This window comes from Tenebrio molitor, chromosome 3, assembly GCF_963966145.1.
Source record: "Tenebrio molitor chromosome 3, icTenMoli1.1, whole genome shotgun sequence".
Lineage (NCBI taxonomy): Eukaryota > Metazoa > Arthropoda > Insecta > Coleoptera > Tenebrionidae > Tenebrio > Tenebrio molitor.
Genome location: NC_091048.1, coordinates 16,289,743 through 16,306,275, shown reverse-complemented (window position 1 = coordinate 16,306,275; position 16,533 = coordinate 16,289,743). Strand labels below are relative to the sequence as shown.

Genomic DNA, 16,533 nt, shown 5'->3' with positions numbered 1-16,533 from the left:
ATTTTTCTGTTTTGAATCTTCGCCTCGGCCAGACAGACGGTCCTCCAACGTCATCAATAAGTCAGTGACTTAGCAGTGGAACACGTGTCTGATCGCAGGATTCCCTCCGGTTGTCTGACGTGTCCGGCCAGCGATGGCCGCCGCAATCGATACACTCGAATAACCCCTAATCGATATTTTTCCGAGGGGTGAAGAGATGGAGAAATGGAGGATAAGTGACAGGAGGGTCACCACCGTCGCATGTAATATTCAGAAGAAGCCTCGGACCAGGTGCACCGTTGCCATGTCAACTGTGTACGATGTCTGGAATTATTAAAAGCCGGAGTGAGTGACAGCTGGCGTCGGCCCATTTGGGACCTCTATTAAGTTTGATTTATTAGGACCGGATTATAGGAAAAATCGAAATCACACAATGGAAGTATCTTGGCGCGATCTTAATGATGGTAAGGTGGGCACCCCCGACGCGTAATTATTATTGATGAATCGGTGCGAAGAAACAGAGCTTTCGTGATTGCGGCATTGAAAGCCTCCATTTTGGCATTTTTATTTTACACTAAGTTCGAACTTACGCAATAGAGCTTTTAATGAAACCATACGATCAACTCCGCTTTACTGAAGCCTTACGGGATTACGAAATATTGGAGATCTATTACCCGATGGTGTTATACATTATTTTGATTTAGAATCGCAGTGAAGGGTTCACGCAATAAATTGTTATGTTTACGGTTTCCATGTTTATTGACGAATGTGTTTTCGGAGTTTTAGTACCACGAAATGACACTGTGGGACATTAGAAGTGGAACACCAAGAAATAATAGTTGTTTTAAATTGATTTTTATACAACATATTGGCCTTGACTCAACGTAAAAATTTCAGCCTCTTACAGCAACTAATAATTGACAAAAAATTAATAATTCGTTTGAAGACCTCGGTTTTGGATACATTCATTTAACCGCCTGGGCATTGACGAAATGAGGTGATCAATGTCTTTTTGAGGCACTTGGTCCCAGGCAACTTGAATTTCATGTTGGAGTTGAGCTAGGGTCTGTGGGGGGCAGTGCAAAGTGGTCAGTCTTCTCCCGATCACATCCCAAACATGTTCGATCGGGTGTAGATCGGAAGATCTGGCAGGCCACGGTGAAATGTTGACACCAGTTTCATTTAAGAACTGTACTGCAGTGTATGTTCTTCTGGCTACATGTGAGCGAGCGTTATCTTGTTAAAATATTGGCTGATGAAGACCATTTAGGTAAGGCAACAAGAACGGTTCCAGAACTTCGTTTATGTAGCGCACAGATGTCATACTGCTCCGAATGAAAACTAATGATGATCTGCTGCCATAACCAATAGTACCCCATACCATTACTCCAACAGTGCGGTGAATGGACTTCTCAACATCAAACTCAACTCCATGACGTCTTCTTACTCCCCTGCGACCATCGTGCATCCCCAAACAGAACCTGGATTAATCGCTGAACACCCTATTGTGCCATTCCTCCCTCCATTGCTGTCGTTCTCTGAACCACTCCAATCTTTGACGACGATATCCAGCGGTCAAAAGAAGCACTAGACGAAGACGATAAGACAACAACCCAGCGGCGGTATATGGTTCTCATGTTAACAGGCCTACCCTCTTTTGCCGACTTGTGGAGAAACGGTCTCTGTGAGCCTGGCGGGCTGTAATGGGTCTTGGTCTTGGTCCAATGGGTCTTCGTCTTATCCCTCGTCTCTCTTCCTCCCATATTTGACAAATTCGCACTACCATAGCGGCACTACGATCAACGCGAACGGCAATTTCCCAGTACATAATATAATAAACCAGCTTCGCGGAACGCTACAATTCGACCCCTATCAAAATCACTTACTTGGTGGTATTGTCTACCTCTTCGTACTTAAAAGCCGTAGGTTGTGTCAAAAATTGTGACAGAAAATCAGACACGTTTTAACTGAATTGTGAATGAGTGTTTTAAGGAGAAGAAAGAAAAGAGGTAAAAACGGTATGCATAAAAAAAAACTAAAGAGATGAGAGGCTGAAATTTTAATCAGTTTTACGTTGAGGCAAGACTAATATGTTCTATAAAAATCAATTTAAAATTCCTATTATTTCTTATTTCTTCTAATGTCACTCAGTATATACCTATCTGAAAATGGCGCCATTAAAATTAAATGTTTAATGCAAAATACCTACTTAAAAGTAGAGTAAATAACTCAAATTAAAATAAATACAATTTAATATTTTTCCAATTACTGGCCTTTTAATTTTGTATTTTTTTTTGCTTTAGCGTTCGAACAAAAAATGTATAACATCCTTCTGTACAAATATGGACTTTCTAAATTTTGTGAATACTTATATTTTAAGAAAATGCTACGGAAAAATTCAATCGTTAATTAATTTTTACAAAATTTGTAATACACTTCGTACAAGGCCAGTCCTAGGTCGACTGAATCGATTGGACGCAATTCTCTCCACGCTTATGGAAAAAAAAGCACAAAGCTCTTCCATTAATTTTCGACTTATTGAATAATAACTAGAGTCGATACGCATCAAGTTCTAGGAAAGACAAATAAACATACGTTTCTAAAATGTTTATTTCACAATATTTTTAGGTAGTAAAACAAACAAATAAATTGAATGTGTTGCAATTAAATTAAATTAAAATTGTAATAATGATCGCAGTGGACTAAAGAGGCGTGTTAGCTGATGTGCACAAATATGAACATAAAAGGAATGGTAATTCGTATCAGGTGTACAAAACGACTATGAAGCATAATCATCAAAGAACATACATGCGCCATAGATGTTATTATTAAGATCAACAAAAATATGTCACGAATTTTATCATGAAACTTTCTAGTAGGAGATGAAATTCATATTCAAAGATTGAACTTATTGCTTTTTTTGTAAATACATACAGTGTGTCCCCGGATAGATGAAACGACTCTTGTAAAAGATAAAAAAAATTCGATTTAAATTTTCATTTTTTGGGGTTTAGCCCTGCTTGGTAAAAGACTAATTTTTAACAGGATTTTAGTTTTGAAAAGTCGAGTATGCCTTGGAAATTTTCAAAAAACCTATTTTTCTGTAGAGTAAAGTGCCTTGTATGTGGTGAATACGACAAAAAGTTATTAAGAAAAGTTGTTCAGAATCAACATAAACTTCAAAATCATCGGCCAAACATGATTTTTCATTTTTTTTTCATTTAATCTAAAGTTTTAGTTTAAGCCAGTAACTTGTAGTAATAATCTAAGTGTGAATTTTTTTTACTCATGATAAGAGAACTGTTAAAAATAAAATTCCAGAGGTATCCACATGATTTTTCCTCCTACCTTATTTTAATTTTTTTAGAAAATAACGTTAAAATGTGAATTATACTTTCTGAAAATCAAAGCATCAGAGTAAACAATCTATTTAATCCTCAATGGTTATGTCACGTTTTTACGAATTTTTTAAAATGCATTCCTGTAGTGAGTCTAAGGAAAATGTTCCCCAAGATATCATCACAGAGACTAAAGCAACATAACTGAATTTCTTACCAAAATTAAATCTATGAACAAGTATGAGATAGAATATGATATGTTTCACAAATGGATGGCGAAAAAAAAGTCTAAACAATTACACTAGACATTATTTTGGCTTATTTTTCGAAGCAAGTCTAAAGCATTAGAATTTTATTGCATGTTTATAACAACGTTGGCGATTAAGGGAAGTATCTGGAACCAGCTTCAATAATGTTATAGGATTAATATTAATAAATAAATTAATTGCGATTTTTTGATAAATATTATTACTTACAAATTTCTTTTTTCCACGATTAGGCATTTTTATGCGTTAACTCAATCTGTTTGGAATGCTGTGACAAATGTGTAACAAATGGAAAACGGCTGTGATGAGCTTTTATTATTATTAAAAACGACATAAACTACAGTATGAACGACAGTGAGAAAGTAAGGTTAGGAAGTTATTTATTGACGTTGTGTAACAAAATGTGTACAGTCGTGATTCAAGTTATAATGAAATGCTTTCCAAGAACCCGACTAAAAATTTAAATTCACGTCAAAAAGTAAGTAGTAAAGACTGCAATTTCAGATATTAAATACTTATATCGAAATTTCAGAAAGTAAAATCAATTGTATTACACTCTTCAAATGACGTATGTAACTTTAAACGTCACAATGAAGCATATCAATCGGAGAAGACACACGGTTAATGCTGACAAATGTTCTTGATTATAGGATAATTTTATTGGCATTGTCTATCTTGTGTCTATGTTGATCTGGCTTCATAGGAACAGTGTTAGGGTAGCAACCAAATCAAACATGACTTTAATAAATTTAAGGGTCAGTTTCATAATAAACTTAAAGTCGACTTTATCTTAACGTGACTTTAATGGATTGTTGCAACAATATGTTTCTATGGTAAATCGTAAACTTTGATGTTAAAGTAACTTTAGGTTGATTGTGAAATTGGGGGTTAGGTCGTTTTGATGCTTACATAACTAGCTACTTTCTAAGGAATAAATGCCTACTTTCTTTTAACTGTTAGAGGCTTTAGTTTTTCTATTCACCTTCCCAGACATGACTCTACAAAAATTAAACATTTTTGATCTTTAAATTCCAATTTACGCAATTTAACATCTTACTTGGTCAAAAGTTACAATTAGCGTCGGAAGTTTGTTGAACCGAGAAAATCGAACAGCCGCAACCGCTTCGATTTTACAACACAATATTTCGCAGATAACCACTTAAAATTGCATTCACTAGAGACTAGACGAACACTCGAGTTGCATTTCCATTCAACTGACGGTTAACAGATACAGCTTTAAATAATTTTGATAAATTGTGCATGTAATGTCAACACGATAAATTCGAACATTTAAGTCGAATGTTAAAAATTAACGTAGCTATTAAATTATTTATTTACGTGGTTTACGACGGCATTAAGGGTAAACAGCCACTGGGTTCCTTTAAATTATTTAAACAATCCATTAACAGTTCAGTATTTACTGGAAATATTTGCTTTGAATGAGTAGACATACTGAAATATTTTACGGAGCGCTGAAATGGTTATAAAACATTCCCTGAAACATCTATTCATAGAACAGACGTAAAAGGGTCGCCATATATTGGAAATCTATGAGAACGAAGAACTGTTTGCCGTCAATTAAATGTTGCCTAATTGCTCACTGTTCGAGAACTAATGAAATAAAACATATCACATTACTAACTGAAAGCTTCTACGGTTTGATTCGCCTACAGCCAAATTTGCACTCGACGGATCTCTCTCTTTCAGGGCGTCATTCGCATCAGTGTGTGCCCCTCTCTCTATGCAATTAATCGTTAATTGGACCGTGCTATTATCGATCTATAACAGAAAAAACACACTAAATATAAATTAGGACGTGCGTATGTAATCGATCGGATTAGCTGTTCAAAGTTGGCCTAATAAAGATCAGACTAATACAGTGTCGACAAAACCTACCGCCTTTCATTTGCATAGACATGGCAATTAGTCCCGAATCGTTCTGATCCGATAGTTTTCAGCTTTATCCCAGTGGAGAGATTGTTTTTCAGGACGGAATAATGAATTAGACGAGCGTTGACCGGAACGATTTTGTTTATACTATAAATTTACGCTGAAAATCGTGAAAATTCAGAGCTGAAGTGGCGCACCCGCAATTATTGGCAGTCAACTAAAACGATTTTCATGCGTGACGGCGTTAATATTTCAAAAAGTAATGTTTTATAAAATTCATTGAAATTCACACGTGAAACGCGTGACTGATCAAATTTTAAATATTTTCCATTTAATCTTGATATGTTACGCACACTCATATCATACAAAACAACAATTTTATTTACAAAGCAGTGTCGATTTTTTTCATTTAACAAATACATTTTCAATATTTTCTGAAAGAAAGTAAAAGTTCTAACATAATATCCTTGTTGTTTGTTGTTCTCTTTATTTCATATTCACTTCTCAATGACAAAATATTTTTCTCAGAGAGTGTTGTAGATATTTTGTTTACGCATTTCAGTTTCAAAGTTAAGTAATTTATTGTTCGCCCATGAATTATGAGAAGGTTTCAAAGTTGATAAAAAGTCTTTCGGCAACAAAAAAATTTCTGTAATAAAATGATTCAAATTTCTTTTATGATTTCGCATCGGTTACCATGTCAAAGCCAAGTCTAGTAAAAGAGTGAAACAAACTTTTTTTATTACGTTCACTGGGTCACATATTTTATAAACACACAGTACGGCTACATTATAAGCTCCTACAATTTTAAAATTAAGATATTAAAATGCCACTTATTTTACGAAACAAACCCAGTTTGTATTATCAACAGCAGTATTTAAATGGAAACTGTTTGCTAAACTATCGAAAGTTATGCGAAACCATTCCGAGTCCGACCATGTATAGTGCTTGTTGCTACACCATTACAAAGGCGCAAATGTTGCTGAATAGGGGTGGTTAACCCTCAGATTGAAACGTGAACAATATGTTCCAAGTACGAATTGAACCTGTAAGCACAAAAAGGAATATTTTTTTGTTGAACAAAAAAAATAAATAAAATTAAAATATTATGACACATTTTTATATTTTCATATTGGTAATAACTAATAAGTATTGAAAACTAGCACATAATTTTGGAATTCGTAAGTTAAATGATCTACTAAAAATGCACATTGTGACATGCACATGACTAGGAGAGTAGGAAACTATTTTATGGAATGTTTATTTTATATAAAAAAAATGAATATTTTCAGCACGTTTTAAAAACTTTCTGGTCAAGAATGGCTGTGAAAAACAAAATCATAAAAATAGTATGCATTATATCGGGTGTTCATTTAAATTTCTCCTCAAAGTTGACGTTGAAGAGTAGATTGTGAACGCACCACTCGTCAGTCTGCAGCGTGGAGGGAGAAAAGACTGGAGATGGCACTAATTCAAATAAGTGTACCCGCCCGCGAAAACTACAGAATCATAAAAGGTTTCTGAATATAGACGCTAGGCCAATGGCTTCCTTCGCCTTCCTTCCAGGCGCATTTTGCTTCTTTATCTAGCGCATGGTGGACTGGGTCATAAAAGGTTGTTGCACGTGCTTTTAGAGGGTTCGCATTTTTAACATGGGAAGCATAGGAAATGCCATCTCCAGTCTTTTCTCCCTCCACGGTCTGCAGAGTAAAAACACAACGCAAAAAGTGAGGTTAGATTTAAACAGTTGATTCGTGATTCGTAATCCGTGGTGCGTTCACAATCGACTCTTCAACGCCAACTTTGAGAAAAAATTTAAATGAAAACCCGATACAAAGATTCACATCATCTAATTTTAAATTAGCGAATTACAGTGTCATTGACTATATCTAGAGAAGAGAGGGACAGCCAAATGTTAGCCACGGTGACTCTGTCATATAGGAACCGTTCTCAAATCCAAATCATTGTTGATCTTACCGAAACTGTTAACATTATGCATACTTCCATTTTGTATTTCATAACGGGTCATGTTGAATGACCCAAGTTAAGTAATAAGTTTTCAAATCTTTTGTTTTTCGCACCCGCTGTTGATCATAAATGTTTTGAAAATATGTGCTACAATATTCGTTTTCTAATTTGTGTTTTCATCTTCACTCTTCTTCTTATTTACTTTCTATATTTTCTATTGATATGAAGTCGAAATATTTTATTATGTGTACTTTTGTATCTTTTTTTTAATATAGTTCTTTATGTCTTTTCGTATCTTCTCGCATACATCGTTTAGCATAGTAAAATTAATTTACTCACCTTTTTTGGTTAATGTTTTTCTGGATGCTTGTTTACCCCAGGGCTCTGAAATAATAATTTTTGTTAGCACACTTATTTTATTGCCTTTTACTTTTGTATAGATTTTTAGCTGAATGTTGTGTTTTCAAATTTATTGTCCAATAATATTTAATGTTAAGTTCAAACGAAATAAAAATTACACGATAAAACCTCAGATTTTTACTTAGCTATTGTTAAAAATAAATGAAGCACGACAAAAACTATAGGAGTAATAATCGTCTGTAGTTCTCTACATGCAGACTGATATTCACTTACTTAACTTTCCGACCCCAACGAAATTTAAACGCAGCCAGTAATACGTTATTCAGTTATACTTGGACACTTGACAATTTTTGTCGATATGCTATTGATATATGATGAGTCAGTTATTCAAATAAAAAAAATATTGTCGATTCTTGCCGTTTTTAAATTTTTATAATAATTGGGACTTTTGTGAGGGATGTCCAAATCATGCAAAACTTTAAAATAATTCATATTATGTTATGTTTGACTTATGAGTCAGTTTGTATTTTAAAAGTAAACTTGTGAAAATTACGTAAAAAGCGTAATTAATCATATGACGAGTAATTTAACAGTTTTCATTAGGTTAAAATGAAATAAAACTGGAAGCGAGCAAAGTCATTTCCGTGTGGAGAAAGCTAGGAAATTCGTAGCTTAAATTATAACCGCCACTCATATAAGTGCAGATTTTCTAAATGGAAGGATTTAACTTCATCTTTCATCTGGAAAATGAAAGTAAAAATAACGTTCTACTTCCCGGAAGTTAAAAAATTTCTTTAATAAAAAAAGTTTGTGACGGCTTTTAATAAAATTCGGGTTTACAGCTTTAATAAATTAAGAATCTAACTTAGATCTAAATCTCTAATTTGAACAAAATTATTCAGTTAAGCTCATGATTTACATGAGGGGTAATTTATAAGAGCGTTCTAATCTCGATTCCTTTTTAGTGGGAAACACAACTTTATCGGAGCCTTTATGATTAAATTTAAACGACACTTGGCTAATTATGCAACAGTGGTTTCCATGTAGCGGGCCACTATTTCTTGGCAACATGCTCGGCAAACATGCAAAGCGCCATTAGAACTTATCATCCAGTGTGGCTTTTCGTTTCTAATGGTAATGAAAATGCGATTTTGCATAAAAACCTGCGAACGGCTTAATTCGATTATGATAGTTCATAAATCAATTGGGCCGACGTTTTTGCGCCGTTTTTTCACGGGTCATTTCGGAGATGATAAAAAGAAATGTCGAAAATACTTTATAACGGTGGAAATAAAAACAATCTGAAAGATCTGTGAGTGCTAAAAGGTACGTGTTGAAATCATCCGGTCGGTCTCCGTCTTGAGCTTTTTTCTCCTTTCTCTCTGTAAGTTCAGTGTTTTTCTTCCGCTCGACTCGATACTGAATCGTAAAGTGTGCCCTCAATTCGATCAAGACAAGCTGTTACCCTCCTATATCGAAGGTGTTTTCCTACATTTATCTTCATATACCACATGCCGATGTCGGTTTTGTTTTCGTTCCTCTCGAAAGGGAAGAGGCCTCGTCGTTCTCTCGCGAAGGTCAATCGAACAAAGAATGTCTATTTGAAATATCAATTTCCTCCTGCGTAAAAACGAATATGATGGGAGTTAGAAGGGGGGAAATTTTCGAATGCCTTGCTCTCTCTATGCATGACGAAAAGCTATTTATAACGCACGGGGAAAACAGCCAATCGACAAATAAAAGCCTGCCGAAGTCACAAACAAAGAACTGAATTTTCAAAACCCTTTTCTTATGGTACTATTTTTATCGTGAAAAACTGCATTGCCGTTTTATTACCAGGGAAATCAATAGGAAAAAATGATAAATTTGTTGAAGGAGAAAATTGAAATTTTATCTACACTGTCCCAAGACCGATAAATTTGTTTTTGTTTTGTTGAAATTTCGAGATTGTATTGATCTTCACTTTTTGAACTTCGCTAACGCGCATTAAATCCACTTGATTAAATTAGATTCTATTCTAGAATAAAGATTAGTTTCAGTAACATTCAAAGAATTTTTCGTTTTATTTGATACTTTGGACAAAAAATCCAGATTTCCACGAAGTAGTATAAAATGTAAACAAAGAACTTTTTTATTGTTCAATGGTGCGGTGGAAATGTAGCGCAGATGGAGGAATAGAATTTCATCATTGGCAATAAAAAATATTATTGTTAACTTGTGTTCAAACTGTATTATACAGAGTCTAATCGAACGAATCTAATTTACCTAATGCCAGAGACAACAGTATACTCGTATGTTTAAATTATAGAAAATGTAATTAGGGTAACTAGAGAGTACTAAATTATTTTTATGTACATAGATTTAATGATGCCAAAAGCACCATGTTTCAAAAGGAAATACAAGGCAATTTTGCGCTTATCGTGTGTCTAGATAAAAATTTGGTGAAGAATGCGGTGTCACAAATTCTGCTTATTTCCCCTGTGCTATAGCTTATGAAATCTTGTAGCTGTGAAAAAGTCTGTATACAGGGTGTAACAGAAAAAAGTGCATTTATTTTAACTGGTAATAGTACTCATCAATTACAACAACTTTTCTAAATAAAGTTTCTTGGAATTTGCAAAATTGAATTGTCATTTGTCCCCCCTTTATTTTGACGTGCCGTTCACGTTGAATGCAATTTTATAAGTCTGAAAACATTTTTAAACAGGAATCGTAAAAACTGAATGTTTTTATTCCCTTCGTATTGCATTTGATGAATAAAATGGTTTCACTTTCGTTTGTTTTTTTTTTATTACTGCTGTTTGTTTTTTGTTTATTAAATCCAGTTAAATTAAAATCGTTCTATAGACGGCTAAGCAAATCTTAAGTAAATTTAGATTAATTTTTAAAACCCTTCAGAATTTGTTTTTAAAAATTATTATGTATTTAGAGAAGTTGTAGTTGATGTGCCCTATTACCAGTTAAAATGAATCCATTTTTTCTGTTACACCCTGTATACAAGGTTATTCACGTATGATGACGAGCCTGAGCAGGTCCTTACTTTATTCCTCGAATTTCTAAAATATACCATTTTTCAAACCCCACTTGGTGAGACTTTTAAATAACCTCATAATCTTACTAGCCCTACTGGTGCTATGAAGGACATTTGTTTTACAATTCCTTTAACCTCAGCATTAACATTTTATTTTTGATTTGTACATTTGAAACAAATGTTATTTTTTTCTTAAAATGTTTCTAACGTCACAATTCGGAAGATGTAAAGTAGGTGTAGTTTGGAGTTCGATGCGACTGCAAGCAGCAGATGTGGAAAATTGCTGTGAGTTTCTCTAAATAAAGCTACACTGTTAGCAAGAGCCGTGTAAAAAAATGTTTTTTTCAAACGTCACTTCGTTGTCATGGCATCTGATGAGCTGACGAGCGGCAGATAAAGTAAACTAGCTAAATCATTCGAAACTCCTAACTCAAATTTTTACAAAGTCGTTTCTGAATCTGACATATTGAAAGCTGAAGTAAATAAATAAGATTTAACTAAGAAACTTGATCACTCTTCACTTCGTTCGGCAGCCAAACTACCAGCCTCAGCACAAAAAACTTCATTTCCTCTAATTTCTTACAAGCAAGATTTGGCGTGATAATTCTATTCTACGTTTTCAAATTAAATAATTTCAAATTTTTGACAATAATGACACTAAAACTAAAATATGCGTTAAGGCGACTTTGATGAGAAATTTTATATCCATTCCGTATAAGAAATACGCCTTAGGACTAAAATACAACATACTGTGTGTAGAAGAATTTAATAATATAAAAGCTGCATGAGACGACATAAGTTTGAAAAATTAAAGAAATATACATACATATTTTGATTCAATAATAGTGTCTTTAAATGTAGAAAGGTTATGTCGATTCATGATTGCCTACTTATTTTAAATAGGTAATACAGCTGTCAGAAGAGTATTATGGAAATTTTTTGGTCTATTTAGCAAGTATCGGGTGTTTTTTTAAATTTCACCTCGTAGCAGGCGTTGAAGAGTCCATTGTTAACGCACCACTCGTGTAAAACGTAAGATTTAAACAGCTGATCCGTGATTGACCTGTATAGTGCGTTCACAATCGGCTCTTCAACGCCTACTATGAGGTGAAATTTAAAAAAACATTCGATATAATACATACAGGGTGTAGAATGGATTTGGGTACATAGGCACTTTACGTGCAATACTGAAAATCCTCTGATATTGGCTCCCCTAATTATTTTCCAACAAAACCTTAAACACAAAAGTTGTAGAGTAAAAAAATGTACCTAAATCCCTTTCTATATAATTATTTTCTAACACCTTCTGGTTCTGTTAGATAAGAAAAATTAAATATTAAAAATCTACCGATAAAATAGTAATAGTCATGACTCCCGACAAAAATAAAGTTCATTTTTTGACAAACGTAACGAGTTTGCTGATTCCTCAAAGAATGAACACTTTTAACAAAGAAGAAAAAATTAACTTCGTAAAATGGTATTACTCCGGATTGTCTTTTAGAGCCAACATTTCCTGTATTCTATCCGGAGCGACCAATTCCAAGTTTGACATGTCAAATATCATACATTGTCATGTTTGGTTCTCACCTCGGTTACACTTCCCAGCTATTGCTATTTTGACAAATTCTTTAATTCTTTTTTCCATTATTGTGTACTTCCGGAATATGTTAAAACTCTGCAACTTTTGTATTTAAGAGTTTGTTCTAAAATAATTAGGGGAGCCAATATTCGCGGATTTTTACTTTTACACGTAAAGTGCCTATGTACCAAAATCCATTCTACACCCGGTATACACATTGTCGTTTATTTAAATAATGGATTTAGAAGGTGCTTAAACAAAGATGAAGAACTGACGTTGAAATTAGTGTCGTCTGAGAAAATATCCTGCAGCACAAGGAACGGAGGGACAAAGAACGTTAGGTGCAAATGTTGCCATGTTTACGAGAGTAATCGAAGTGAATATGAACTTTTCGAGTGTACTTGGTATCGCCGTGTACTCGGAACTGGAAACTCTTTATTTAAAAAGTTTTCATAAATATTGTCGAATTTTCCGTGAGCTGTGAAAAGTTACTTAAGGGGGTTTTTCGTTGAATATGATCGAAACTGTCAAAGAAAAATAAAAAGTAATAAAATTAATAAATTGAAAAAGACGGAATAAATCACGGTACTTTTTGCTGATTCGTTCTCCGGGGTAATAATTTCAATAAAAGCAGTCACGTATATAAAGCAATAAATTTGGGCCGAAATTTTATTATTGGCTTGGTTCGGCAAGAGTTGGCAAAAAGAAAAATAATACGTTTGTAAGTTTGAAAGTTCGTTTTCTGAAAGATCATAAAGTGTCCGGGATAAGAAAGAAAATCATACCTAAAGCGTCTACTCTCCACGTTGTGAGCCAAGTTTAATGTATTCACACTTGAAAAGTAGCTTTCAGTCCAGTGTCCTTCTTGATGCTGTTTCAAAGTAGATGTAAGAAGATTGTCGCTGAAGTAGTTTAAGACTCGACTTTTAAAGTCGAACACAACTCGACTCGTTTCCCCATCGCCGAACTCGTCTCATTCGAAGAAAAATATTCTCCCCTCGACTCTCCACTTTCAGGGGTTATGATTAAAATTAATAAATATTTTCGTAAGCGTCTTTTGCCGAATTAGGATTATAAATGTTATAAGCGGCAATTTGGGTAAGTTGTGTTTGAAATATTCATTCGATTCGGGTATAACGCAATTTGAAAGTTGCTTGATTAAATTTGGTTTCTCGCCTTAACGGCTTTCAAGAATGCAAACCTTAAAACACAGTGTTTTGGCTTACGGCCAGCTAATAAACGCCGCGTCTAAACCGAAAATTTATGTTATGTAGGACGAGTATATTTACTCACCACTTTAACAATCCAGTATTGCCAACTAACTAACTTAAATCATTAATTATAGAACGAATTAATTAATCAATTGCTCAATTAAATCTCTTGCTGCCAATGCGAAACTGTCAACATCTCTCTCCAGTTCTGGCGTTTTCCACAAATTATTGTTCTTCGACGAACAAGGGAGGCGGAAATATTACTTAAACATCTGGCCGCTTATATAACATATTAAACATAATATTTCAAACTTTATTAGAATACTTAGCAGAGAATTCCCGTTACTTGTAATGATGCCTAATAAATAACTAAACCATTTGTCACCGTAAATCCACATCATTGTTACTTGGCAAATTACTCAAAACGCCCCAATTTACAAAACAAATCGTATACATGCAAAATTAGAAACCTTTCTTTCGGAAAATTCATTAATCATTAACAAATTGCCGGATACGCTTTGCTAAATTAAAATAATTGTCCGCAAACCTCAACAATATTTGTCATTTCAATACTCATTATTATTGAAAAACCACGAATGACTTAAATACATCAACAAATACTAAAATCCATTAATCATTCTAATTTGATGGACGTGCAGAATAATTTATTACTCTATTCTTGGCGAACGCTTAAAATATTTAGTTTAATGAACTACAAATGTCTCTTTAAAATCAATTACTTTTATGGTTACTAAATATTAAATTTGCTAACGATGTAAATAATAAATTAAAAACTCAATTGAAAAATAAAAAGATTAACCAAGTTTTTCTTAATTTATTAAAAATAGAAAACAAATTTTCTACAAAAATATTAAAATTGACACCCCGATTAATTAACTTTTTAGAATTTGCGTTTATAATACGTTTATAAACGTCAGTCAGTAGGAGTCGTTTATGGCTTTATAAAAAGTACACTGCACTTTAATGAAATTTTTATCAATATTTCAGTGTATTCTTGTCATTTACACCAAAAAAATTCCAATATTAATGTTCAAACTCTATTTTTAACATCTGTTGCAGATGTAGTTGCATCCGTTACCTTGAATTGCCAATTAATAGATACGAAATTCCCTAGAATTTGACAATTTATTTTTTTTATTTAAAAATTAAAACAAGGGTGCAAATTCTAAAAAATAACATAAAAAACTGGTTTTATAAGGGTATTGGCGCACTCGTCCCATAGAAAACTCCCCTACGGGTCGTTTTCTGCACCTGGGACTCGTGCCCCAAATCAACCCTTATAAAACTCGTTCTTTAATATACTATTAAATATTCACGAATGTAAGAGGTAATAGTTTGGAAGATAGTTGCTAAATGGTTGCTAAATCAGGTTTTTCTTTAAAATATTATCCGTTTGGAGTTAGTACATGTTTTATGTAGAATGACTTTCTAATTCTCGAAGTGCTCCCCATTTTACTCTAAACATAGATTAACTCTTCTCTCGAACCATTCACCAGCATGTTTAATTTAATTTGAAATGTCAAATTTGACTTGTCACTGATGCGGCTGTAAGTGTGAAGCCGTCAACAACCGGAAGTTACTCCAGTTGTACCACTTAAAAATAAAATTACCAACTTAAACAGTCCTTCTTGATCACCCCGTACTAATATAATTAATTAGCAATACATATTTATGTGGATACATTTATTTTTGATTTCCAGATTAATGTTTTGCTCGTTTAAATAGTAAACAAGAAAAAAATGTAAATCAGTTGGTGACCAATTGGAAGCAATTAATTTTCATTTCTCAGAGTTGTTTTACAAACTGGTAAAAGTTTTACTTTAATGTACGACACTAACGAAAAATAATAAATTACTCGCTTTGTATGTTCTAACAGTGTTTCGTGTCGAAATATATCAAAGTCATCGAATAACATTTGTTGAATAAATTAAAAGCGACCATAGAGTACGTTTAAGTGTAATAAACCCCAATTTACCTCGTAATTAAACTAATTTCAAATTCTATTTAGTGTGTCTGAGAATGGCTTTTTCCCTTTGTGACAAGCGGACAATGTAAATGAAAGTTATCCGTGGCATTTATATAGGTTCTAGGGACTTGGCCTTTAGTAATTTTGTAGTGTATGCATAGGTTAAACATGTGCTTTATTTATTTGAGTAAACTAGTTGAATTGAATTTTCATGGTAAATAGAATATTTATACACTGTGTACACTTGCAAACTGAAAAAGAGCATTACCTAATGCTTAATAATTGTTTCCACTAAATTGTTACTTATTTATTAAAAGATTTTGAGAGAATTTTCATAACAAATCATTATTTTTAAAGAAAAAGAAAAAGTTGTACCGTAGGACAAGTTGAAATTAAAAGTTCTTTAACTTGCACTTTTATTTATATATACAGTGTGATTCACGAGGTAAATATAGTAGAAACTTTAACCCTTGATGCCCTTTAAATATCTATTATTAAAAAAAATGGCACAAACCTAAATAAAAAATTGACATTTATATTTGCATTTTTTAAATTCCTTTGATGCCGTTTTAGAACTGCTGTAATAGAAATCAAGAAATTTAAAAAAATTGTCGTTGGCACTCAACAATAAAGGTGTTTTTGCTCTCTTGTTTTTCGGCAGCAAGTACATACGAGTAGTTCTTAAAAATACCAAATTATTATTCATTCGCTGAAAAAGCGGATATGATGTTTGTTTACGGTGAAGCTCGCTGTAACGCTTCCAGAGCAGAAGCTCTTTATCGGGAGGGATTTCCAACTCGACAAGTTTCTGACGCGTGTTTATTTCCGGCATTACTGCAGCATCTTCGTGATTACGGTTCCTTCCGCATGCACCCAGTGGATATGGGTCCTACACAAACTGACCGAAAGCCGAAAGCTGAAGAA

General features: G+C 33.5%; 1 protein-coding gene and 1 long non-coding RNA gene across 4 annotated transcripts in view; one reads left to right on the top strand and one right to left on the bottom strand.

Moving 5' to 3' along the window:
• Nucleotides 1-16,533, bottom strand: part of LOC138126042 (CUGBP Elav-like family member 1) — a 313,867-nt gene that overhangs the window by 242,004 nt on the left and 55,330 nt on the right. For both annotated transcript variants that reach the window (XM_069041721.1, XM_069041722.1), the window contains one exon: nt 7,781-7,825. The gene's annotated coding sequence lies outside the window, so the exon portion shown is untranslated. The remainder of the gene's footprint in view (nt 1-7,780; nt 7,826-16,533) is intronic.
• LOC138126047 (uncharacterized) overlaps nt 1-16,533 on the top strand; it is a 217,009-nt gene that overhangs the window by 171,681 nt on the left and 28,795 nt on the right. The gene's annotated exons all lie outside the window — the stretch shown is intronic.